This window comes from Podarcis liolepis, assembly GCF_965112155.1.
Source record: "Podarcis liolepis genome assembly, chromosome: 4".
Classification (NCBI taxonomy): Eukaryota; Metazoa; Chordata; class Lepidosauria; order Squamata; family Lacertidae; genus Podarcis; species Podarcis liolepis.
Genome location: NC_139558.1, coordinates 59,446,586 through 59,471,216, shown reverse-complemented (window position 1 = coordinate 59,471,216; position 24,631 = coordinate 59,446,586). Strand labels below are relative to the sequence as shown.

Sequence of the window (24,631 nt, the reverse complement as noted above, 5' to 3'; positions counted from 1 at the left end):
ATTTAAATCCTGCCCTTCAATGGTCAATCAGCATTCTTAGAGTGGCTTAAGAAAGATTAAAAAGAGGAAAATATTGCAAAACAAATGAAATAATAAAACAGGAGCACAACACAGGATGAAAATTCCAATCATTCCTATCACCGGCTGGCCTGAGATAAGGAGACCAATGATACTCAAACACATATCACTCCATTTCCATGAAATAAATGTTAATGATATTGAAATGTCCAAATGTAATAATATGTCACTGATTCGTACCTTCATCACACTGAAACATGATTTTGAAAACTCCAGGTTGTAATGGTAACATACAGAAGCACAAAGTAGTCACATTGCATGCCAGCACTCCTGACAGAGATGCAACATAGCAGTTAACCTGCACAGTTACCTATGAATATGTTACTATTGTGACGTAAAGACTTATCACTATGGGAGCATTTTTATTTGCAACCAATGGCATTGGGCTATGAGCAGGACTTGATGGCATGCTAAAGTCTCCATTACCAGAGAATCAAAAGATCCAAATTCTAAATCAGTAGCCAAATTAAAACACACAATTCTCTAACTGAGAATTACTGGATGACTACCGGTATATGTCCAGATGTAGAATACTCTTCTAGCTGCTTCAGAGGAAGCCACTGTTTGCTCTACTATGGCTACAGTTAAAGATGTCCCCAAGGCAATATCTTCATTGCCATACTTTTAAAAAGTTCCCTTCATTCTGAGGCAGCCTTATACCAAGTCAGAGGACTGGTCTATCCAGTCATTTACACTTAACTGGTGGAAGATATTCAGGGATTCAGACAGGAGTCAATTGAACTTGGGATCTTCCACATGGAATGCAAGTACTCTTCCACTGAGCTATGGTGCTTCCAAGGTTTATTAATACAGATTATGTTGAGGAATGCAGTTACTTAAATAAAAGCAAATTCCACTGATTGGCTTATCATGAATGATAAATAACGAGGCATGCAAGGCCATTGTTCCTTTTCTGATTACTTCTCTAGATTTATTCTGTGTATTAGTTTCCAAGCAGGCTGGATTACTAGGATAATCCATGCAGGCCGTATGTTCTAAAATTTCAGCAGTTGTGCATTTTAATCCCCTACAAAGATCTAAGAGAAAGATAACATACCTCCACTCTCCCTCTTTTATTGTATTGCTTCCTTTAAGCCATGAAAATGAAGGCAAATATTTTCCAGCTGGTCCACATAGAATAATAGAGTACACATGTGTTATAATTAAGATAATATTTATTGGGTGTCAACAGTGTACTGTGCGTTATACCAAACATCAGTGTATCTGAAGAAGTGTGCATGCACACAAAAGCTCATACCAAGAACTAACTTAGTTGGTCTTTAAGGTGCTACTGGAAGGAATTTTTTTATTTTGACTATGGCAGACCAACACGGCTACCTATCTGTAATTAAAAACATTGTGATTTGTGCCACATTGGATTGTTGGCATCTGTCTGTCTCGAGAGACAATGGCGTGGAGGATGAAGTCAAACTGCTGGGTAAGCAGCACTGAAGTGACCTCCCTGGAGAGCAAATCTAAGCAATGTGTATGGAGATCCTGGGCTGCTAGAGAACCCCCCCCCCCCCCGTCTCACTGATGTGGTTGAAAGGAAAGCAGAACAATACGTTTGGCACCAGCTTGACTGCAAAAATTGCTGGCATATGAAGCACCATCCATCTGTCTTAGGGACTCCAGTCTGGATTATTGTTGGTTTTACTCCTTAGTCTTTTCTTCTCCCAAAGATGTCCCACAAGGCAGCAGAGGCTTAGGATCAGAGTTTTCCTTCCAGATGGGCTACCTTTCCTGGTTGACAAGCCCCACCTGCCCCTAACCTCCCTCTGCAGCATGTGAAGGAACTACCTTCTTAACTGTTGGACCCACTATTGGTCTTGTCCGCTCAATCTGCCGGAGCCTATCTTCACATGCATGGGAAGTCCTTAACTCACTGAGGGTTTGAGACCCATGGGCTACCCTCACCTTGTTTAGCTGGCCAGATGAAGCCATTCCTGAGGTGTGGTTCCTGTCACAAGCTGATAGCTTCTAGGAGCCACAGATGGAAGCTGAAAGGTGCTGAAAGCCTACATTTCAACAAGAAGTGATCTGACCATAACAAGGGATTGATGTCAATGTCCCCTGCTTCCAGATCTTCTCCCTGCCCAGTCAAGAAAACATGGTCCAGAATGTGGCCTGCCACATATGTTGGACCATTGACATGTTGGGACAGCCCCATGTCATAATGATAGCCATGAAGTCCTGTGTCCACCTCAAAGCCAGTTGTCTCAGCATGGATGTTGACGTCTCTCAAAACCAGGAGTCTGGGAGTCCTCAACATAACCTCCAAGACTAGCTCTGTTAGCTCACGTAGGTAGCAAGGCAAGTGGTGAACCAGCAGAATCCCTGACCTTCTGCCCTGATCTGCACCAAGTACCAGGTGGGCACAGCTAGGTGAGACCAATTCCACCCAGCTCATGCACCCAGGTCTCCAGAGATGCAGACCAGACTGGCCTCCTCATACACAATCAGATGAGCAATGTCTTATTCAGAGCTGACCTATCATTCAGCAGCAACAGCCACAGACCTGAGGGTTGCCTGATAGGACAACCACAATTCCCCAGGTTGGAGGAGGAGCTGGCACACAGCAGTCACTGCCTGCCTGTGCTGTATGCCTCTTACCTGGCCTGCCCCACCTGTCACACCATACCTCTCCTTACTTTGAACTATTGCAATTGCACGCCCTATTATCCCCAGCTTCTCTCCTCTCAGACAAATCTCTCCTTCCTCAGTAAAAACAACAACAATCCACACAAATGAAAAACAGTTAACCTGCCAACAATACCTCAACCTAAGATTTTGAAGCTGGCGTCAGTCAGGGCCCCATCCTTCAGCCAGATGGAAAAAGGCATGCAAGACAGGAAGGAGTTCCCTCAGGACTCATAGCCATGACGGTCTCCAACCTCTTCCCAGAAGGATAGTTTCCCAGCTTCCATTACAGTATCCTTTTTCAGCTCTCTGCTAGTAAGCTGGTTTCATTATACAGCCATACCTCGGGATAAATATGCTTCAGGTTGAGCGTTTCGGGTTGCGCTCCACGGTGACCTGGAAGGAACGGAGCACGTTACTTCCGGGTTTCACTGCTCGCGCATGCACAGACGGTCAAAATGATGTCACGCGCATGCATGGAAGTGGCGAAACGTGACCTGCGTACACATAGACACACTGTCGCGTCTTACATTCTGTTCAGGATGCGAATGGGGCTCCAGAACAGATCCTGTTTGCATCCCGAGGTACCACTGTAGATGTCAAAACCACTGTTGTTAACAGTCAGAATCTTGATCTCTTCAAGTCAGACCTTTGCACAAACAAGTCCCATTAAATACAGTGGGGTTTACTTCCTGGCTGCCATATTTCACCAACAGTGCCCATGTAGAAAATGGTTTCATTTATTGTAAAATCAATATGCTTCCTAAGGAAATCTTTCAAATCATTTACAAATAATGGCTGCACACCTTCAATCAGAGATACTGCTCACAAACTGAATTGACATTATTGATTTCAGAAGTCCTCTTCCAAATTTACTGAGAGACAGATTTGACCCTATTGCTCAGAAACTGCTTATGCTGGAGATTAATGCTTAATACCCCTCGACTGGATGTTACTTTTTGCATATGCTTCAATGATCTGTCCCCTGGTTGTACTAGACTATAAAACCCACTGTATATGAGCATTAAAAAAGGAAATACCAAGGCAACTATGGTACATCTGAAAGATTTTATATTAAATAAAACACTGTCTCCAGGTTTTGTTAGTAGAAAACCTTGTTTGTGGTCACCAACCTGATACCCACTAACAGGAAGCACAAAGTAGGTTATTTGATACTGTTTAGAACCATCTGTCTAGTGTCAGTAGTTGATCCAATCAGTGGCGTAGCGTGGGTTGTCAGCACCCAGGGCAAGGCAAGTAATTTGCACCCCCTAACCCGTGGATTTGCGCCCCCTAACCCGTGGATTTGTGCCCCCTAACCCTAACCCCCAGATGTTGCGCCCGGTGCGGCCGGCACCTCCTGCACCCCCCACGCTACGCCACTGGATCCAGTAGCAAAAATGATTTTGCTTACGTGTGTCTCCCCTGATGGCACTATATATCTCAAACTTCTGTTCCCATCTATTGCCTTGCTTTCCCATTCCCAAGATACAGTTACATATTTGTCCCATGGCCAGGTGTATTCCAATAACTTCTCTTTTTCATTAGATTCTGGTGAACCCATGTAGGTCCAAAAATGAGAGATAGACTGGATGGGAGCCAACAAACTACAGCTCAGGTGCGCAGAAATAATTGTAGAAGGCTTGCCTGTTCTGGGATGTATCAACCAGAAATTCAGATCTGTAAAATCCTTCCCCCTATTTAGAGCCTAATGTAATACCATGTCATAAAAGCTCGTTCGTGATTCTGCTAATTGTATACATTGGTCCTGTCACTGAAGTTTCCTTTATATCCAGAAATTCATCACATGCTGTTTTGCTCCACTGTGTAAAATCCTGTTCTCGCTAACCATGTAGATCTAAATATCAACCAATGGAAAATTACACTTCATGTAGCTAATGGTGGACTGTAGTCCAAAAGGGGAAGGGCACAATAAATCTGTTAGTCTTCAAGGGAGCCCTTTATAATAACAGCCAACCCTTTGAAATAATAATGAAAAACACAAATCAGCTCTTAATGCCCCCCTTCACCATTATCCAACTGCAAGCAGTGATTTTCCACTGCTGTGGTGCATGATTAAATGTAAAGAATCCATTCAACACACTATACACCATTTCAGTCTCTCCACAGAGAATGGAAAATCCCACCCCATTTGTTGTCTTGATACAGATATGAAATAGTAGGTTGACTGAAACTATAGAGCTTTGAAGTTACTGAATTCTACACTTATCTGAAACATTCTAGCTTTAATTACTTTGGATCTCATTGAAATTAGTTTGTGCAGTTAGCACATAAAGAAATCATAGAATTTTGCTGGGTGATGAACTTGCTGCTTTTTTCATCTGTCTCACTGCTAACAGTACACTCAATAAACAGCTTGGTGACCCTTCAGCTCAATGCCCAAGGCTAGCACCCAGCTCTGCTACCACTGTTTCCTTCTCCCACTGTTCTGATGCAGGAATACCGTGAATTATCCATCCTTCCTAACAGTATACATAATATGCAATATCAGTCTCCACCCCCATTGTTCTGCCGGACACTGAGGTCCAGTGCTCAGAGCCTTCTGGCGGTTCCCTCACTTCAAGAAGCAAAGCTACAGGGAACCAGGCAGAGGGCCTTCTCAGTAGTGGCGCCCACCCTGTGGAATGCCCTCCCATCAGATGTCAAAGTGATAAACAACTACCTGACATTTAGAAGACATCTGAAGGCAGCCCTGTTTAGGGAAGCTTTTAATGTGTGACATTTTAATGTACTTTTAATCTTTGTTGAAAGCCGACCAGAGTGGCTGGGGAAACCCAGTCAGATGGGAGGGGTACAAATAATAAATTATTATTATTATAATTCGCATTTCAGAGAAAATCCAATTGCTTAGTAATTGTGAACATTGTTGAATATGGCAGCTGTCATTTCCTTAGCAGCAGCAATTATTAGACATTAATTAGGCATTTAAACTGCATCACTTTAAATTACGATGTGTTTTTCTGAGTATGAAAATTCTGGCATTGGTTTTAAGTAAGCTTTTCTCCCCCTCTTTAAAAACCACTTTATTTTCTTTTTGGATTCAATTGATAGCCATGTGAATGGCTACTAGTGCAATTCAAAGTGCTGGTTATGACCTATAAACTTTCGTTCAATTTTTCATTTCAGTTTTAATTTGTATACCGCCTTTCTATGTTACTATATGCAAGGTGATTAACAAGCTGAAGAAACAGCAACATATACAACAAAGATCACACACCTTATAACAATCTGCATTCATTTTGGCTCAGGTCAAGTTATTTGAAGGACCGTATTCTCTCATATAAACCTGCTTAGGCTTTGAGATATTTGGGGAAGGTCCTTCTCTCGGTCCTGCCAGCCTCACTGGCACACTTGGTAGGGACATGGAAAAGGGCCTTCTCAGTGGCTGCTCCCAGACTTTGAAACTCACTCCCTAGAGAAGTGAGACTGGGTCCCTCCTTGTTGTCCTTCTGTCGGCAGGTGAAGACCTTATCTATAAGGCACCTTGAGTCCCAGTCAGAAAAAAAAGCTAGACAATAAACAAATAAATACATAAAGTGAGTGATGGTAAAGAATGGATCTGTGGCTGACAGAGGTTTGTGCAACTTGAGACAAATTAATATCAATTCATCATTACAACTCCAACAGCCAGTGATTGCATTCACATGTAACATTAAGCAATGGTTTGGAGATATAAGGGTGAGCTTCTAGAAGCTCAAGAGAAGCCTCTGTCTGTCATGTCCTCTCCTTCCCTCTTCTCCTTTCACACAGCTGGGAGGATTCCTGCTGCGTTTAGTTTCACTTTTAATGAATATTGGCTTAGTATTACGTATGAACCAGGTAACCTGGTTTAGAACAAAGCATTTATTTTTTATTACTAAAGAAACCAACTTCAAACAATAGATTCTGAAGTCGGCTGGCATAACTATCATTTGTTTTAAAGCATGGTCTATTGTTATGTGGAAACCACGTCAATAAATTGCACAGGATGAAGACCTTACTTCCCAACAGAAGCAGGCAGCATGGTAGGGTGCTGCTCCTCACCAGACCTCCAGCTGATCGTGTTACTACTGCTTACCAGGAGGTAGAGGGGGATGGGTGAAGCAGTGCTGAGACTGGAGCAGTGCAAATATACTGGTAAGTCAATCCAGTCCTCCCAACTGCAAGTGCAATGGCACCATGCCAGACTTGTGCTACCTCACCCCTTCTTCTTCATCGTCTGGTAAGCAGCAGCAACACGACGACAGTCAAGTGAGCAGTGCTGCCTCATCACACCAACTGATTTCAAAACTCTGAGGAAAATCCTTGTTCCAAGAAAAGTATCTGGCATCGTTCCCAGTACATGGATTTAGAAGAAGACAAAACTAACTTTTTCTTTTTTCAGCTCACACAAATTTGGTTTTCTTAGGACATTGAGTTGTTCATAAAAAATATCAGAGTATTGTTTGCAGTTCATGGGCTATTAACCTCACTGTTCACTATGTTTTCATTTGTACCCAGACAGCTGTGTTTGCAGATATGTGTATCTGCAAACTGAGGCTATCACCTCATGCATCTTGTCCATGAAAGCTTCTCTCACAATAAAGTTGTTTTTAAAGTTCCACAAGATGACTTCTTTGGAATTGTACAAAGAAAGGTACTTCTTTAGAACTAATCTAACATTATCTCAGATAACTCTCTGCTATTTTCTGCTAGCTTGATTCTTAATGTCATAATTATTATTTTTGAAGAGTTGTGGCTGATTCAAGAATACTTTGCATAATAATTTCTAATCTTATGGTTATGACTCATCAGAGCTGTACATAAATACTCAAAAGAACCCTAAGGCTTTTTTCTCTACAGTGGGAGCAGAAAACAATAATTATTATTTTCAGGAAAAACATGGTATAATTTTAAAGAAACCATCATACTATATTTTCCACCCTGGTACACTTCTGTCATAGTCAGCACTTATGTGTGATAAGCCATGTGGCTCAATAGGGAGCCATTTGACATCTGATCTTGATCCATATGGAGAAGTACTTGTAGCAATAGAACGGATTTCATGAAAAGCCACAATGACCCTGAACCAAAAACAAAACATTAATCATCACCCGTTTGTCTGTTCTACAGAACTGGATTAATAAATATGATACTCACAAAGAACTTCACATTTTATTAGGCTTATGAAACAAAGACTAATTTGCCAGGGGCAAATTAGAAAGAAAATATAAGCTTCATTAAGGGAGATTAATTCAGAATAGACAAGCAGCAGTGCTGGAAACCTCTCAAAGTAGAGAATGAATTACTGTGTTGTCAGCAATAAGCCAGCTGTCAGATCTCCATCATTCAGGTCAGTAAACAAATGAAAACATACATAAGGGCTTCAATCAGCTAGCTGACACTGATGTCTGAGGCATGTCTTAACACACCTTAAATCCCTAAAGTTAGCATATGCAAATCCATAAAGAGTTGCTTAACATTCACATTCCTGAGCAAGGATATATTTAAAACCACCGCAAGGGAGGGGTAAAACGCCTTATTACCATAGAATCATCAGTGCACAGGGTTTATTACAGAGTAACATAAAGAACATGAAAGCTGGTTCGTATAGTCAAATTTACTACCGAAGAGGGAGAAATATCAGAGGGAGAGACAAAGGATATAAGGGAAATGAATTGCCCTGACTAGAATTACACTCCCCTTTGGTTTCATGTAAGGCTGCCTCATGCGATGAACATGGAACATTTTTCTGGAAGTGAAGCATTATTGGCCTCTGGACTGGCCCTGCCCATCCAGGCAGATCACTGGCCCCTCAAGAACAGGAAGGGGATGGGTTGTAGCTCAATGGTACAGCACATGCTTCCAGGCAAGGTTGGGAAAGATCTGAAACCCTGGACACAGACTACTTCCAATCAGTGCTGAACTAGATAGGCAAATTGTCTGACTTAGTATAAGGTTGCTTTCTACGTTTCTATGTAGGGGCAATAAATGGCTCCCTTATGGACTGGGACCTTTCCTAACAAGTTCTTACTCGGACTAACGCATTCCAGTGTGTTCTTCGGTGTTGAGCCTTGACGATGTGTAAAGCAGGCTTTCTTTTTGTTTACAGTGATAATGCGTGCAATCTTTTGTTGTCATTTGTCCATGTTTTCCTAACTCTACAAATGACAATATCCTGGAGGAAATGTTGGAGAAAGATGCCTGCAACATCTATAACTGTGTTGCTTCTTGAAGCCGTAATTTAAAGTATATAGAGATATACTTTAAAACAACAGGTGCCAACATGATCCTTTTGATCTTCATAAAATGAACCTGGCTTCCTTCCACTGTTGCTCTTTGAATGACACCTATAACTACCTTCAGGGGATGGCTTTCCTATTAGAGTGAGGCATCTGCCTCAGTGGATGCTGAGGAGCAGCAGCAAAGTGTTGGAGGACAGAGTATGTGGACTGCCATTGCCTCCTAAAACTGTTGACCTTAGGTGCAATGAAGGATACTGTCCTGTCACCAGTTTTGAAGTATGATTCAGCTGCCAGTCCAGTTAGTTTCTGAATATGAAAGTAGTGCCATCTTCTCCTTCATTTCAGGCCACAAAATGCCTTGGGTTGGCCCCTGCCTACCTCTGGAGCACATGCTGATCATCTCATTGGTTTGGCCCTTCCTCCTCCGATGCTTCTGGTGAGTTGTGTGCCAATTGCTTGTCCGTTCGTTTATGTTCGTATGATTATATACAAACATCTTCTGTATAATTAAGGGTTGTTTCTAATTCTGCTTGTGGAATAGATTTGGGAGTGTACAACAGAACTTCCCACTCCTTTCCTCCTTAAATCTGCTCCAGAGGGTTGGCGGCCTCTCCAAAGCAGATTTGGAGGGCATCCAGGGAGAGGAGAGGAAGGGAAAGCTCTGTTACATGAATGGAACTTGGCGCATGCGCAGCATTGACTACAACTCTATGCCACACGATCCCCTGGCATTCAGTCTTCAAGAGAAGATAGTATGTGTGATAATAACACAGTGCATGAACTTTCCAGAGATGACTGGCTCCTGTTTGTACGTATGTTTACACCAGTGGTGCTGCTAGAACCTTATGAATTTTATAATTCTCATATGCCCTGAATGTGATGTGCTGGCATATACAAATGATAGACTGGGAGAAGTTATGGAAAACAGATCTGAAATTTACGGCATGTTGTACAGAAAATTATATGAAAATAATGTACCAGTGGTATTTGACTCCAGTTCAGTTAGCAAAAATGTACAGAACGAGTTTAAATACCTGCTGGAAATGTAAAGAAAAAGAAGGTACCTTTTATTGTATGTGGTGAATGTGTAAACTAATTAAAAAATTCTGGGAGATGATATATAATGAATTGGAAAAAAATGTTTAAAGTAACTTTTGTTAAAAAACCAGAAGCCTTTTTACTAGGAATTACAGAAAAGACTGTTTATGTATGCGACAACAGCCTCACAGGTGCTATTAGCCCAAAGATGGAAGGAAGAAACAACCCCGACTAGAGAAAAATGGCAAACCAAGTTGATGGACTATGCCAAAATGGCAAAACTAACTGGGAAGCTCAGAAATCAAGAAGACAAGAACTTTTAAAAAGAACGGGGAAAGTTTATGATTAATTTAAGAGACCACTGTAAGCAGGTTAAAACATTGGCAGGATTTTAACCACACTTGTAAGGTAATGGAAAGTTTGGATAATTTAGAAGGACAAAAATTTGGACAAGTATTAATATGCAGTTGCAAATATTATTATTTGGACCCATGGAAGGGATGGGGGGGGGGAAGTGAGGAGATTCAGAGTAATATCGAAATTTGGATTTTGAATTGTGTGGTTTTTTTTAATGTATGTTTTTATCTTTAAAAAATCAAATGATAAAAATTATAAAAAAGAATGTGATGTTCTGTCTCTGTAATTTGTGTATGATTAAAAAAAAGTATACAAACCTATTTTTGCACCTGCACAGTCTGCATGGTTGGCATGACTCAGCATCCAATCCTGGGCAGTATCCACTATATTTGTGCATACTCAGAGGTTGCTTACTTTCATCCTTTGGTTACCCCAGGCCTATCTAATCAGTTTGTAAGCAAAACAGATTAAAAAATGGTCAGATGATGCATTGTGACAAATGATTCTGTGGGCACATGGACAGAAAAGGAATGTTGCACCAAAAAATAAATAAATGAAAGTTCCCCAGGTGCACTTCAGAAGCATGTATGTGCTAAAAAAAAAAAAAATGGCAATGATTTGAAAGCTTGGAATATAGGAGACCTATTTGGTCCCAAATTTTCATTCATAAATCTCACTCAGTTCCAAATTGCAGTGGGGCGAAGCCTCTCATCATTAATTTAGATTCTTCCGAAGATAATTACCTCACATTAAATTATACTCACTGTAATTGTCTGAGCAAAATTGGTAATTGGGAAGCATGCTATACTGTAATTGTAGTGAATCTCCCAAGGTATGTTAAAAGTATGCTTTAAGCTGTCACAAACATGCAACGCCTTTTCTTACCTTTCAATCTCTTTGATGTTTACATACCTGCTAGAACTTAAAAACACACATCCTGGCAACACCCCCGAAAGCTGTTATTAGTTTTAAGCATCAGTTTAGGAAATGACTTGAGACTTATTAACATGCTCAGTATTACACAGATAGTTCATGGCAGCAAAAGGAGTTAAGTTTAGTAATGTAATTTTGGGAAAAGAGATCTAGCTTTCGAGCTTTCACTTGTTTTGATTGTATCCATCTCTCTATTTAAGTCAATGTTTTTAGGCCAGCTAATCAAAAGTAGCAAATGTTTGAATGTGAAAAAAATGTCAAAAAGACAATAAGTATTGTGGGGTGTAATGAATATACTCAACTATTTTAGATAGAACTTTGACCAAAAATCCACATCAACTATTGGCTGTAAACAAAAAGTTATCAGTTTTTCATCTTTTAACAATCCTGTTGTCTGCCAAAAAAGCTGAATGGTACAAGGACAGAAGTAGTCAGTGGGGGCTTCCTGTAATTGAATGGATAAGCAGAAATGGGATGCAGTCAGCATTTCCAAGCTATGGAACGTGTAATTCAGCAGGCAATACTATGTAACTTCTGCAATGTGCTTCTAGCACTACTACTTGCCTGCATTTTGTTTCTTTTAATCATTGAAAAATATTTTTGTTTTGCAATTTTAGTATTTATAATTTGTTTGATGCTTTGAATATTTTACATCGAAAAGAGTGATCTAGTAGCAAATTCCAAAAGCTATCCCAGAAACATTACATCAGCAGGTAAAAGAAAACATATAACAGGGAAACATATCATCTGGCAGAACAGAAATATTTTTAATTTATGTCCAAAAGTGGCCAAAGAAAATGTCATTCATATTTTGTAGGGGTGGGGGCTAGTAACAAAATCATCCAAACAAACTTGAATTATTCATAGGGGGTACTACTGGTGGACCTACATTTTGGGGGGCCTGAAGATTGAACTGTTATGGGGCCCCCTTCGCAACCAGCAATGAGTTCTGGGTAACCACTGCTATCTTCTTCAATAGAATTTTTCCATGACAGATCACCATACCTTTACAACATCTGTGCCACTGAGTTTCAAACTATGGTATTGTTGAAATCTATACAACAAAAAATTGATCAATTTCAATCGTGCAACTCAAATTGGGTCTACTAGACCCAATTTTGAAGCTTAAGCTTTATTAGTTTTATAGTAGATATGCCCGGGGAGGCGGGGTACTTGACTACCAACAAACTGATAAGTGAGAATAAATGAGATCACATAACTACCTACAAAACAAAACCTCTCTCCCTCTCCCCAGACAGCAGCCTCAAATTCTCCAATATAGGTAAGGAAGGAGAGGAAGGAATAAATAAAATCACATTTGGTGTCCCCACTCCGAAAACAGAATCTGTGAACAATACCCAGTATCAGAGACAGCAGTGATTCCTTTTTTTTCCAGTCCTTTTTTAAAAAAAAAACCCTCTGCCGATTACAATTGTGTAATTACTCTCTGCAGCTCCCTGTTCCTGCAACTTGTAACAGAGTTCATGGTACAGTTCTGCTTCTGAACAGTGTGTGAATTGAGCATGTCAAAGTTCATTTTGATAAGGGTTTATCCTTTAACCACAAACCACCCGTCAAGCAGCAGTTCTTTTGGCAGTTTCGAGTTTCGGTGGCGGCGTAAGAAGTACAGCTACGGTAGCATCCCCCACAAATGTATTCATTTATCCTGTTCATTTGCATTCTTTATGGATTTTTATAAATTTGGAGTCCCTCCAATGATGTTTCCCTTTTCACATGTTCATGAATGTGCATAGACTGTGGTTGGCCTGCTGCTGTGATTCCACTCTTCCCTCACCTGCCTTTCCAAGAGTTCAAAATGGCTTACATCCATTGGTGGAGGAAGGGGGGTGCGGTAGGTGTGGCCAGCTTGGGACTCATCTCTGAGGGGGGGTGACATCGCCGCCCCGCCCCCCTGCGACATTCGCCCTGCCCTTGCAGGTGGCTAGCCCCGCCCCCGGGTGCCAGAGCAGCTAGCTCCGCCTCTGCTTACCTCACACACACAAAATGTCAAAAATTAAATTAAAAATATGAGAAAACCATGGCATTTGTTCTCCTGGTAGCTGAATCCAGTGCATACTCTTTCCACTTGATGGTTACGCCAGGTTGTCTGTGGATGTTGCATTAATGCTACTGGATTCAGTTAACTTTGGACTTCTTCCCACTCTATGATTAACTGGGGCTGCATACACATGAGCAACTTAAAATGCAGCTAGGTCATTCTTTTTCTCAGTTCAGATCGAATCTGCTTTGGGGCGAAATGCGTCAAAATACAGTATTTCATAAAGAACCCCACAGAATAGATATGGATTGTGAGGCTGACCTCGTGTGCACACTACTTCCCAAACCAGTGTTGGGAACACTGTGGGTGCAGAGAAAACAGGACTGTGTACACAGCCCAGGCAAAGGATTATCTTGATTAACCAGGTAAATGATTATGTTAATAGAATTAAGCAATTATAACTACCAATGTTTCCAGAACACTTTAGTAACGATTGGGGGGAATTTATAGTATAAATCTGAGTGCGTATCAAATCCTATTTACAGTGTCACTATAAGCATATTATGCAAACAAGTCTTTAGCATTCTGAATTTCAGTATGAGGCAATAGTTTCGCTAGATAGTAGTATTTTGGAAGGCAATGACATAGGTGTTTGTTCTTTTCTTTTCTTTTTCTTTTTGGCTTGATCAGCTTTATCACATGCCATTTATGGAGCTCTCCCGGAATTCCTCTGAAGGTTCTTTCTGAAAGCGTGTGGCGATACTCATCAAGAACAGTTTGGGAAATGACTCAAAAGCATGCCTTGTTCTAGCAACAGTGTTGGGACTCTCTTCGGAATCTCTCCAGTATTCTGCCTTGATGACTTGCTTAATTCCAGTTATTTAGTATGTGAGATGTGTATGACAAATACGTCATGGACAAAGTTCATTTTACTAATTGTTTGTCCTCTGACACACACAAGTGAAACTGCAAATCATTTGGCAGCGTCAGGTTTCTCTTTTATGGTATGTTTTCTTTGGATTTAGGTTTCCGGGTGGAATAAGAAGTACAGCTACACAGAAGTAATCCTCCACCTTCCTTCTTGAGTCTGTAATAAATCCTTCGTCCCTTTGCTTTCATTCTTCCTGGGTTCTTTTTCAGCTATTGTTTGGCTAGCTAATTGACCAGACTAATTTCAATTTTTTTTTGTGGGAAATGGTAATGCTGATGAGATCCATCAATGCCAATCTTTGATACAAATGATGTATTTTAAGAACGTATGTTGTGTGTGTGATCATAACACTAGATTTCCCTTCCTTTACCTTGCACCATCCAGATGTTTTGGGCTCCCATAAGATGTGTTGGCTGAGTGTGATGGAAGTTGGGAGTCCAAAACATCCGTATTGGACTGGGTTGGAGAAGGCTACTGTAGATAGAACAAAACAGGGTCAAAGTTCCAGAATACAGTGGTGGGTTCCAAACACCCACTCCGCTAACCCGGAAGTAGTACCTTGAGTTAAGAACATTACCTCAGGATGAGAACAGAAATTGCGCGGCACCGCAGCAGTTGCCCCATTAGCTAAAGTGGTGCTTCAGGTTAAGAATGGTTTCAGGTTAAGAACGGACCTCTGGAATGAATTAAGTTCGTAACCAGAGGTACCACTGTACCAGGTACTGTATTTATTTTTTAAAAAAATGTGTGCAAGGACTCTAAGTAACCTTTGTGCATACTCAAAAATCCAACATTTACTGGTTGGTGGAATGACGGAATGGAAGGGGTGGGACTATAGGCACATAACTTTGCTCAATCTGAACACTTCATGTCATTGGCATGATGGAAAAAAGGACAAACACCCTCTAAAAAACAGTAACATGTGATTGGTATGTGGATAGTCCTCTATAGTTTCATTATAGGTTTTCATTTTACAAAAACATCATTAAATATAGCACCTATAGCACTATAAATGGAAGGGTCCATGGTGACAGCCCTAGAAGAATAGGGAAGAAAAGAGCAAAGTCAGTTCTGAAGAGGTTTGATGCTGGACCTGACAGGGAACATATACCGTACATGCTCTAGTGAGAGGCAAAGGATAAACAACTGCTTGGATCCATTCTGATTTGGATACTATAGTTGATATACATCTGGTGGATGTAACTTTGGCCTCTGCTTGGGCATGTTTAATGGAAACTTTTCAAATTGTACAGCCTGAAGATGAGCATAAGGTCCTTGGTAATGCGAGAGCTACCTTCCTGGCTCATCGAAAGAGCCAGCGGAGGTGTCGCTGAGTGGGTGAAGGGGGTGGTCAATGACTCCTTACAACAGAGGAGGGCTCTGGTGACCCTAAAGGCAACAGTTCTGTAATAGGGGCTGGGTACCCTTAACTGGGTGCTCTTAGTACTCATACCATTCTATATTTCTTAGGAGGCATTCAAGAAACCCTTGCAGTTAAACTGATAGAGTTCTTTACAGTAGACATACTCAATGTGGGAACCAGGACATCTTTGGAAGTAACTGCTAAGGGGAGTATCGGTATAGTCTGCTTCCTCACCCATTCTACTTTGCAGAATGGTCTCTTCCATTGTTCCCAAAGCAAAATATTTGCATAAGCCAGAGTTCCCTAATGTGGTGCTCTTGCATACCCGCCAACATTTCTGCAATGCAAATAGGGACGTCCCATTCCATAATGATAATTTTACTATTTATACCTCAGACATCTTATTGGGTTGCCCCAGCCACTCTCAGCAGCTTCAAACACATATATAAAAACATAAGAAAACATTAAACTTTTTTTAAAAAAACTTCCCTATATAGGATTGCCTTCAGATGGTTTGGAGGGGTTGAATAACTCCATACCTTCCAACATTTCTCCAACGCAAAAAGGGACATCCTAAGGAAAAGTGGGACGTTCCAGGCTCAAATCAGAAACCAGGATGGCTTCTCTAAAGCAGGGACCTACCTGGAAAATAGGGACACTTGGAGGGTCTGCTCTTGAGGTTTTTGCCTGGTTCCTACAAAGCTCCTGAGCCCCCCACCCACTCACTGCCCCCTAAGCAAAAGATGGTGACGGTCATTATCTTCTTCTCCCTTGAGAAGCACATAGCTGAAGTAGGAAATGGGAAGACCGATATCTTTTCCCACTTCATTTTTCAATTCTGTTTGCTTTCCAAGGCTCAGATTAGTTCTTCTGGAGTGGCCTTTTATCAAGATTGCCTGGAAAAGCAAAGTACAGTATAATTGTGTATTTGCATTGGGGACTTACCTAGTGATGGAGGAGAGAAGTGACCAGAGAGGATGATTCCCACAGCACTTGCTCAAAAATCCAAATCTGCCCATGGGCCAAAAAAAGGTTAGCCACCTCTGGTAAACTTTCAAATCGTGTTGTGCTCTTTAAAATCCCTGTTTTAGATTCAATGCAAGGAAACAGGGGACCTTCAAAGAAGGACATTCCTTAAATAAACCAATCTGAATATTTAAGAAGGAATCCTTATTGCTCAGCATCTCTGTGACTACTTAAAACAATTGAGCTGGCATCCATGTTGACTCAAATGCAAATGGTCCCTGCAGGCTATTTGAGTTAAAGAGCTGCTTGTTTTATTCAATTGCACTTTGGATTTTTATTTAGTTCCTCCCTAGGGGATACTGGGTTGATGTATGCTTGCTTTCTCAACTCATTATATTCAGCTATTATACATTCACTAATCCTTGTGTTTTAATTAGTAATTGCGGAACTCAGTGTAATTGGTTTTTATTGTATTTTTCAAATCATTGTAACTCTTCTATTTCACATTTTTATTTTGTGAAAATGGTTTTGAAGCTAGGTGGGGCCTGACTTCTGACCCTAGAAACTCTTCCACAGATAGCGTTCTTACACACAAGAATTAGCATGTTTGCTGGCTGTCATAATCCACCAATGCTATGACAGTCCCAACACAGAAGAATCTGAAGAAGGGTATCTGAAGAAGGGTATCTGAAGAAGTGTGCATGCACACGGAAGCTTATACCAAGAACAAACTTAGTTGGTCCCTAAGGTGCTACTGGACAATTTTTTTATTCTTTTTATATATTTCAGCCCCAAAACAGTAAAACAGTATATTTTGTGGAGATTAGTCTAGCCTGATTGAGGCCTATTGCTCATGATGAACATTTTAAAACCAAAGATTCTGACTGAATTTCTTCAATATATGGTTATTTTAATAGACATTACTCTTATTGTGCCTGGTAATGATTAAATATCCAAAATAATGTGCTAATTGAATTGGTTTGGAAGAGTCATTCATTCATTTCTTCACAAAGAGCTTTCTGACGACGAATGTCTTGAACACTCTTTCCAAATAAACTCTTCCACTAGTCATGAATTTTAGGGGCTGCTTATTTATATTTGTAAGAGCTTTGATTTCAGCTTCAAGGCCCACGATCATGTGCATTTATATTCTTTCTGTGTTTTTCTTGGAATTGTGGGAATTGAGTAGCCCTGAGCCACTTTTTTTTCATTTTATCATTGAAGCATCACAGGGACAAAGCAAATGTGAAAGGCTTGGAGCAAATATCCTTTGACATATATTATCATTTTTTTGATTTTTCCAAACAACCCTGTAGCATCTTTGGTGTGGTTATGAGAATGGGTTTTTACATTAGATGTACAAGAAAAGTTGTGGGACTTTAGGACATACTATACAGTACAACTTCTTGCTTGGTAGAATTGGAGTAGTTTTACAAAAGCATTGTTGAATGTTTGTTGCTTGCTGCCACACAAAAAGGCACATGTGCAAAGCTAGATGCACTGAAGCAAGTGAAATTAAGTGGTACCCACTTATGGAGACAAGGATTGACAGACGCAGCAATTTGGAGAAAAATGAAGGTGAAGTTTATTGCTGAGCAATAATGGACCCAGTTGGAATCCTTTCCAAAAGACTGGGACCTCAAAGAATACAAGTTCAGGAGTTATATTCCTGTGCGCATCACAGATCATGAGACAATCACGAACGCCAGCGAAAATAACCAATAGCATGCATCTGCCATTCTCCTGGCCGTACGCAGAGTTCACTCCCCAACTTCTGCTTTCCATTGTCTGTACAGTAAAGTACAGTCTGACCTTTTCTCTAGTTGATGGAACAGGGAAATGAGACTTCAGGGAGGGGATCTCCTGGCGCTAACTCCCCTATGCATATGCTCATGTAGGGAGTTTTTGTGGTTTGGCGCTAACTCCCCTATGCATATGCTCATGTAGGGAGTTTTTGTGGTTTGGCCCTTTCTGTTTCGTGGACCGTTTTAGCCTGGATTTGAGGGGGAGATTTGTACCAGCGCCTTCTGGTTTATGGCTTCCCCTTTTCTCTAGGGTGTAAAAAGTACTAGGCGAAAAGTCGGTGTCTGGACTTGCGGTTTCAAGCAGTTTGCAGTTAGCAAAAGATTTTCTTGATTCAAATGGATTATAAAAATCACTGTAAGCCCTGATTATGTGTGAGCATATGTGAATATATTGATTACTGATAACTGATTATATGAATAGCATAAGGGTAGCCCTCCCTCTTGCTTTAGCACAACTATTTTTATTGACTCAGTTCTTCATAACGCACTAGAAACAAACTGTCATTATCGACTGGAATTCTAAGATTAAGAAATCATATAAATCATAGAAGAATAGACTACTGGCCGGAAGAGTACTGTAGTATACTTCTCTAACATAAGCCATGGCACACCTCAATAAGGAGCCATGTTGTGCTTCAGAGGCGGGGCTAAAGAGCTGTTATCTTAACACATGCTTATATGTAGTTTCCAACCTGTGCTGCTATTATGAGGCAAGCTATTTTGAATCTACATCCATTTCATTGTAAATTAACAACATGCTGCAGGAGATATGCTTTAGAAACCTTCTCACACAGTGCAAAACAATTCTGGAAAGCGTCCACAGTACAGTAGTGCCTCGCAAGACGAAAAGAATCCGTTCCGCGAGTCTCTTCATCTTGCGTTTTTTTCGTCTTGCAAAGCAAGCCCATTAGCGGCTTAGCGGGCTTAGTGGATCAGCTGATAAGCGGCTTAGCGGATCAGCTGTTAAGCGGCTTAGCATCTTAGGATCAGCTGATAAGCGGCTTAGCGGCTTAGGAAAAGGGGGGGAGGGGAAAAAACCGCAGGAACTCGCAAGACATTTTCGTCTTGTGAAGCAAGCCCATAGGAAATTCGTTTTGCGAAGCACCTCCAAAACGGAAAACCCTTTCGTCTAGCGGGTTTTCCGTCTTGCGAGACATTAGTCTTGCGGGGCACCACTGTATTAACTGAACACCCAAAACATTGCACATTTGATCTTCTTATGTGAACTACAAAGCTAAACATATGTAAGGCTTGTCATTTTGAGGCATCTTGGAAAATAATTGATAACGCTATTACTGATGATTGTAAGGCTGTGAAAAATATTTGGGTGAATTTATTCATCATAATTTATAGGCTATTCATAGGCTATCTAACTGCTTAACATAAAATAGCAAAAACATAAAATAGCCAAAATACTATTTGTTAGAAAACAGAGAGGCATGCATGCCATTGTATTGGCTGGAGAAATCAGTATTCCCAACTCCAGTTTTCAGAGCAACTATGCTAAAGAGTGACTCTCCTTCATTCCTGATGCAATCAGGATTGTAGAACCTTTCGTTTTAGATGAAGCAGAGGATATGGGAGGAATCTGATAATTACCGTATTTTTCGCCCCATAGGGCGCACCAGCCCATAGGGCGCACCTAGTTTTTTTTTGGGGGGGGGGAAATAAAGAAAAAAAAATATTTCCCCCCCAGGCGCGGGGCTGGGGCGGGGGAAGCCTGAGCTTCCCCCGACCCCAGCCCCCAGAACAGGCTGCTATCCGCAAGCCTAGGAAGCCCGGCGGGAAGTCGCGCCAGTCTGCCCAGGCTTGCGGATATCTGCCCGAAGCCTGGGGCGTGCTGCTCAGCAGGTAGGTCTCACTTCCTGCCCTGAGGCATGATAACTTTGCCCAAAGAACTTGTTTTTCAAACTATTTTAGAATGTTTGTAGCTCTCTTCTGAATCTCTTCCACTATAGGCTCTATAGGTCAAAACCAGCACCTCAGATTGGGCCCAGAAAACAACCAGCAGCCAGTGCAGTCAGGCCAGGATCAGTGCAACATGCTCAAACTGTTTTGTCCTGGTTGCCAAACTCTGCACAAGCCAGTTTCTGAACTGTCTTCAGAGACAGCCCCACACTCTTAATTCTGTCCTTTCATTTTAAAGCTATGTGTCTGTAACCTGGCTAGACTGAAAATTTAGCATAATGAAACTTTGCAGCTCAATGTTGGAAATAACAAGTTAAGCTGTAGCAAGTGCTACTATCTGGCAACCAAATAGTAGAAAGGATACATTTGGGTGTGTATGTTTAACTGGCTTTTGCTCATAGAGACTGAGAGCACTGGCTGAGAGCACAGAAATATGGAATCATGAATATTGTAGAGTTGGAAGGGATCTTGAGGGTTATGTAGTCCAACCCCCTGGAATAAAGGAATCCTGTCCTGGGATCAAACCACCCACCTTCTGGTTAACAGCCAGATGCACTGAGCCATTGTGCCACAGGAGTCTTAAGGTTAGTGGGTATGAGCTTTGAAAATTAAGCTGGAACAAGCAACCTGAGATTTTCTATTTTAATATATGGAGACTCTGGGCCTACATAATGCATGTCCCCATGTTTGTGAAGTGGTCAATATTGAGATCTTCTCTGATAGCTAGAAAATAGATTTTGGCAATGCCATTCTTGATCCTGTTGGGTAGGATTTTGCTCTCCAACCCATGTCCGTACAAAAGGAATTCTTTCTCTGTGCCAGTTCAGAGAAGTCTATGTGGTGAACTCCTAAAGAGGAAATGTGTCTGCAGTACTTCCTTTTCACACCTCACCCTTTCCTTATTTTTGCTTGCTACAAGGATTCCTGGCCAAAATAATTGGTGTGACCATCACTCCATCCTTGCTCTGTGTGTGTGTGGGGGGGGGGGGGGGTTAGGGTTAGTCTTCTTAGGTAGGATAAATCTTCTCTACAATTTCTATTCCCCTTTTCATAAATATAACTTTCTGTTAGAGAAAGGACACCCTAGCTGTGTAAAACTTTGATTAGGAAATAAAACTTTTAAACTTTCATTTTTGGTCTGGTTGTTTGCCTATATATTCCAATGTAAAGAAGGACCTCAGGCTGTGGTTATTTGTAAAGAAATCCACTGGGCTGTGTCTCAGGCCTGATCACTTTGGCACACACAGCAAGGCTATTGTTTAATAAATTAGCAATCCAATTCTGGCCCCAAACTGGATCCTAACAAGTAAACTGAAGGGTGGCATATTATATACTGTGATCTATTTTGGAACTCATTTGGGCCTTGAGAATTATGCAGGAAAGGAATGAAACATTTTTGCAGAATTGATGACACATCTATTTACCATTCGTTTTGAACTGTGGATTGGTTTCACTTCCTTATTACTAATCCACTAAAAATGGTTCTTCCTTGTGTCATTTCATAAAATATAAAATTATTAGAACGCAGAAAGAAATCAGCAATGAGCTATTTTAAAGGTGGGATTCACAATTCAGTTTGTATAAAAAAATTATCTCTATTGCTTTCTCATTGCCTATCCTCAATGACTGCTTGAACAAAGGTTCACTGTAAAGGACTATGCAACCCTTTAAAAAGAACCTTATCTGCCAAAATAAGGTATTGTTTAACCTTGCAGTAGGCTTTCCAGAGCTAGTATAATACAGCAGACTGTCGAAACCTGCCCAACCTGTTTTAAATGTTTTGAAAGCAGTTTGCATAGCTTGCTCTTTAAATACACATGTTGTAAAGGGTTTCAGAAGGTGTTATTTCAGAAGACAGGTGCAGCAGCTTAAAGAACAAGGTATCTTAGGCTATACAAACTTATCTGAAACTACCATTGAACTTAATAGTATTTATTTCTGAGAAGATTTCTTAAGTAGACATGTATAAGATTGCACTTATAGTCTGTTTCAGATAAAGTAAAACAAGTGAAGTGACACTCTTGAAAGCAAATGGGTGATCACAAATTTTAAAAGTGTGTGTGCCATTTAGATATCGCTAAACAGTTTTATTATTCATATACCCACTTATCTAAGAATATGTACCATTGAACTCTGGTGCAAAAAAACTACTCATTGTGGTTTGTAGGTTGTAACACAGGTTAACATTTAAATTCTATAAAACAATTACAAAAAAGAGAAAGGGTCCACATTTTTTTTAAAAAAAGCATAAAACATTTGTCTGTCCCGTAAAATAAAAGCCTACTGTAATAAAAAGGTTTTTATGTAGCTAGCAAAAAATAGGGGAGGGGAGCCAACCACACTTTATGGGACAAGGTGTTTCGTAATCTGGATGCAGTCGTAGAAAGGGCACTGTATTGTCCCTCCCACCAGCTGTACTTCATCTCTAGCTCACAGTCCAATTCTAGCTTGTTTCCTTGGCCTGAGACTTTAGTGAAACCTACTTCCTATTAAGTGCCCATAGGTTTTCTTCGCCTTGTGGCCTACAGTCTCACTTCTGAACCTATGATCCATGGACTATTGACTTGTTTATTTCTGCTTCTTTCAGCCACACTGTTTGACTGATACATGATCACTTCACTTTCTTATTACACCTTTGGCTTTTATTAAATTATGTAATTGGGGAGTCATTATCCCATTAATCTCACACTGAATTCTTGTAAAGTATTCATCAGATTCTAAAGATGCTTCATCATAATCAGACCTGAGCCAAGTATCATTTATTCTAACCATGTGATCCTTCCCTTGAAATAGACAAGTTGTGGTTTGCTTTCATGCCTACTCTAAGGTACGGAGTTTCGATAACTATAATTCAACTGCAGAAACACTGTGGGGTTTATTTAATTAATGCTTGCTCCATGCTAATCACCATGGTGCCTTACTTTGTATAGCAAGCATAGGCAAACTCGGCCCTCCAGATGTTTTGAGACTACAACTCCCATCATCCCTAGCTAACAGGACTAGTAGTCAGGGATGATGGGAGTTGTAGTCCCAAAATATCTGGAGGGCCGAGTTTGCCTATGCCTGGTGTGTAGTATCACAGCCAATATTAATGGAGCTGTGTTCTCCTGAGATATGCTGCTGCTTGTTTCTCTCTTTCTCCCCCCTTTCCCCTGGGAGAGTAAAGAAAGACTCTCCTCTTCAAAAGCCTAAAACTAAGTCATCCCATTTCTTCTTACCTCAGACTCTTACTTTCTTCTTTTGCTTTTTGGCAGTGCAGTGCTGGAGGGCACATCTCCCTCAATATGACAAGTACTTTTTCTCCACAGGACAGTCATACTTTCAGGGGATGGGGGCAGGATGGACCCCTGTGTTTCCACTGCTGTTCCTCTCAACTGTATGACCAAGTATAAGCAACCTGTCTGTGAAGCAGAGGTTCATCAAATCCCCCAAATATGTACCATGCAGATGTGCCTTTATCCACTCATGGCTTCCCATTAAAATTAGTCATTAAAAACCATTCAGACACTTTTCTCTTCCAGTAGTGTTCATCATTTAGCTAGTCAAAAAAGAGAGCAGGAGAGCCAATGCCTGTATCACACACTTGAGAGTACACTGAATAGACATGAGACTGAGTAGAATACAGGTGAGTAATCAGACCACAGGCTCCCAACTTCATTTTATGCAACCCACAAAGCTCCTATACCTTCATTTCCCCATTTTCCTGACTTGTGTTTGTCCCTCGCGTTCTATGTAGAAGCTTGTTTTAAAATGTTTCCCCTTGTTGTATGGCTTTTCTTTTTCTCCTTCAGCCGTGTGTGTGTGTGTGATATCCAAGTCAGAAAGGAATTACCTTTACCGACTTTCCAGAGCAATGGCTGTACTGGTTCGTCAGAGAACAAGGAAGCAATAGTATTTCCCCTTTTCTTGAACATGATGTATAAGTGACCATGATGGCTACAATAAGCAATTTAATAATGAACAATGATGTTGATGTTTAGGTTCACATAATTTTACAGATTTAAGCCCCCTAAAGATATCTTGTCTATACCATTTTGTAAAGAAGAAAAGACTGCACTAAATTCAATTAGCTTTCATCTTTTTTCCATAAAGCCTCTTAATTTTAGCAACTTGCTGAGATACAAAGATCTCATTTCAAGCCAACAGGAATATCATTTCCCATTCACTCTTGGGAGCAGATCTGTGAAGTCTAAACACAAGAGTTTCAGTTTCCAAAATGCTGTATAGTATTACATAAAATTACTAGGTGGTGTTATGTTGCATAAACATGAAGACCACCAATCTAACAAAGATAGCTTTTTATTTTTCTGTGCAGGGTATAATTACCTGATTAACTATTCCATCATGCACAATTTATGTCAACAGGCCACGCAACCAGGTTTTTCACTC

The 24,631-nt window shown here is 40.7% G+C and overlaps 1 long non-coding RNA gene across 3 annotated transcripts; it reads left to right on the top strand.

Moving 5' to 3' along the window:
* The first annotated feature begins 2,314 nt into the window (after positions 1-2,314).
* Positions 2,315-24,010, top strand: LOC310705533. Of its 3 annotated transcripts, none has more exons than XR_014525374.1 (5): positions 2,315-2,449; positions 4,267-4,336; positions 7,219-7,354; positions 9,288-9,378; positions 23,551-24,010. It is a non-coding gene; the product is annotated as an uncharacterized lncRNA (long non-coding RNA). The 3 variants fall into 3 exon arrangements; XR_014525375.1 differs by lacking the exon at positions 23,551-24,010 and adding an exon at positions 13,960-14,271 and having other exon boundaries at positions 7,223-7,354; XR_014525376.1 differs by lacking the exon at positions 23,551-24,010 and adding an exon at positions 13,960-14,271.
* Positions 24,011-24,631: the final 621 nt, after the last annotated feature.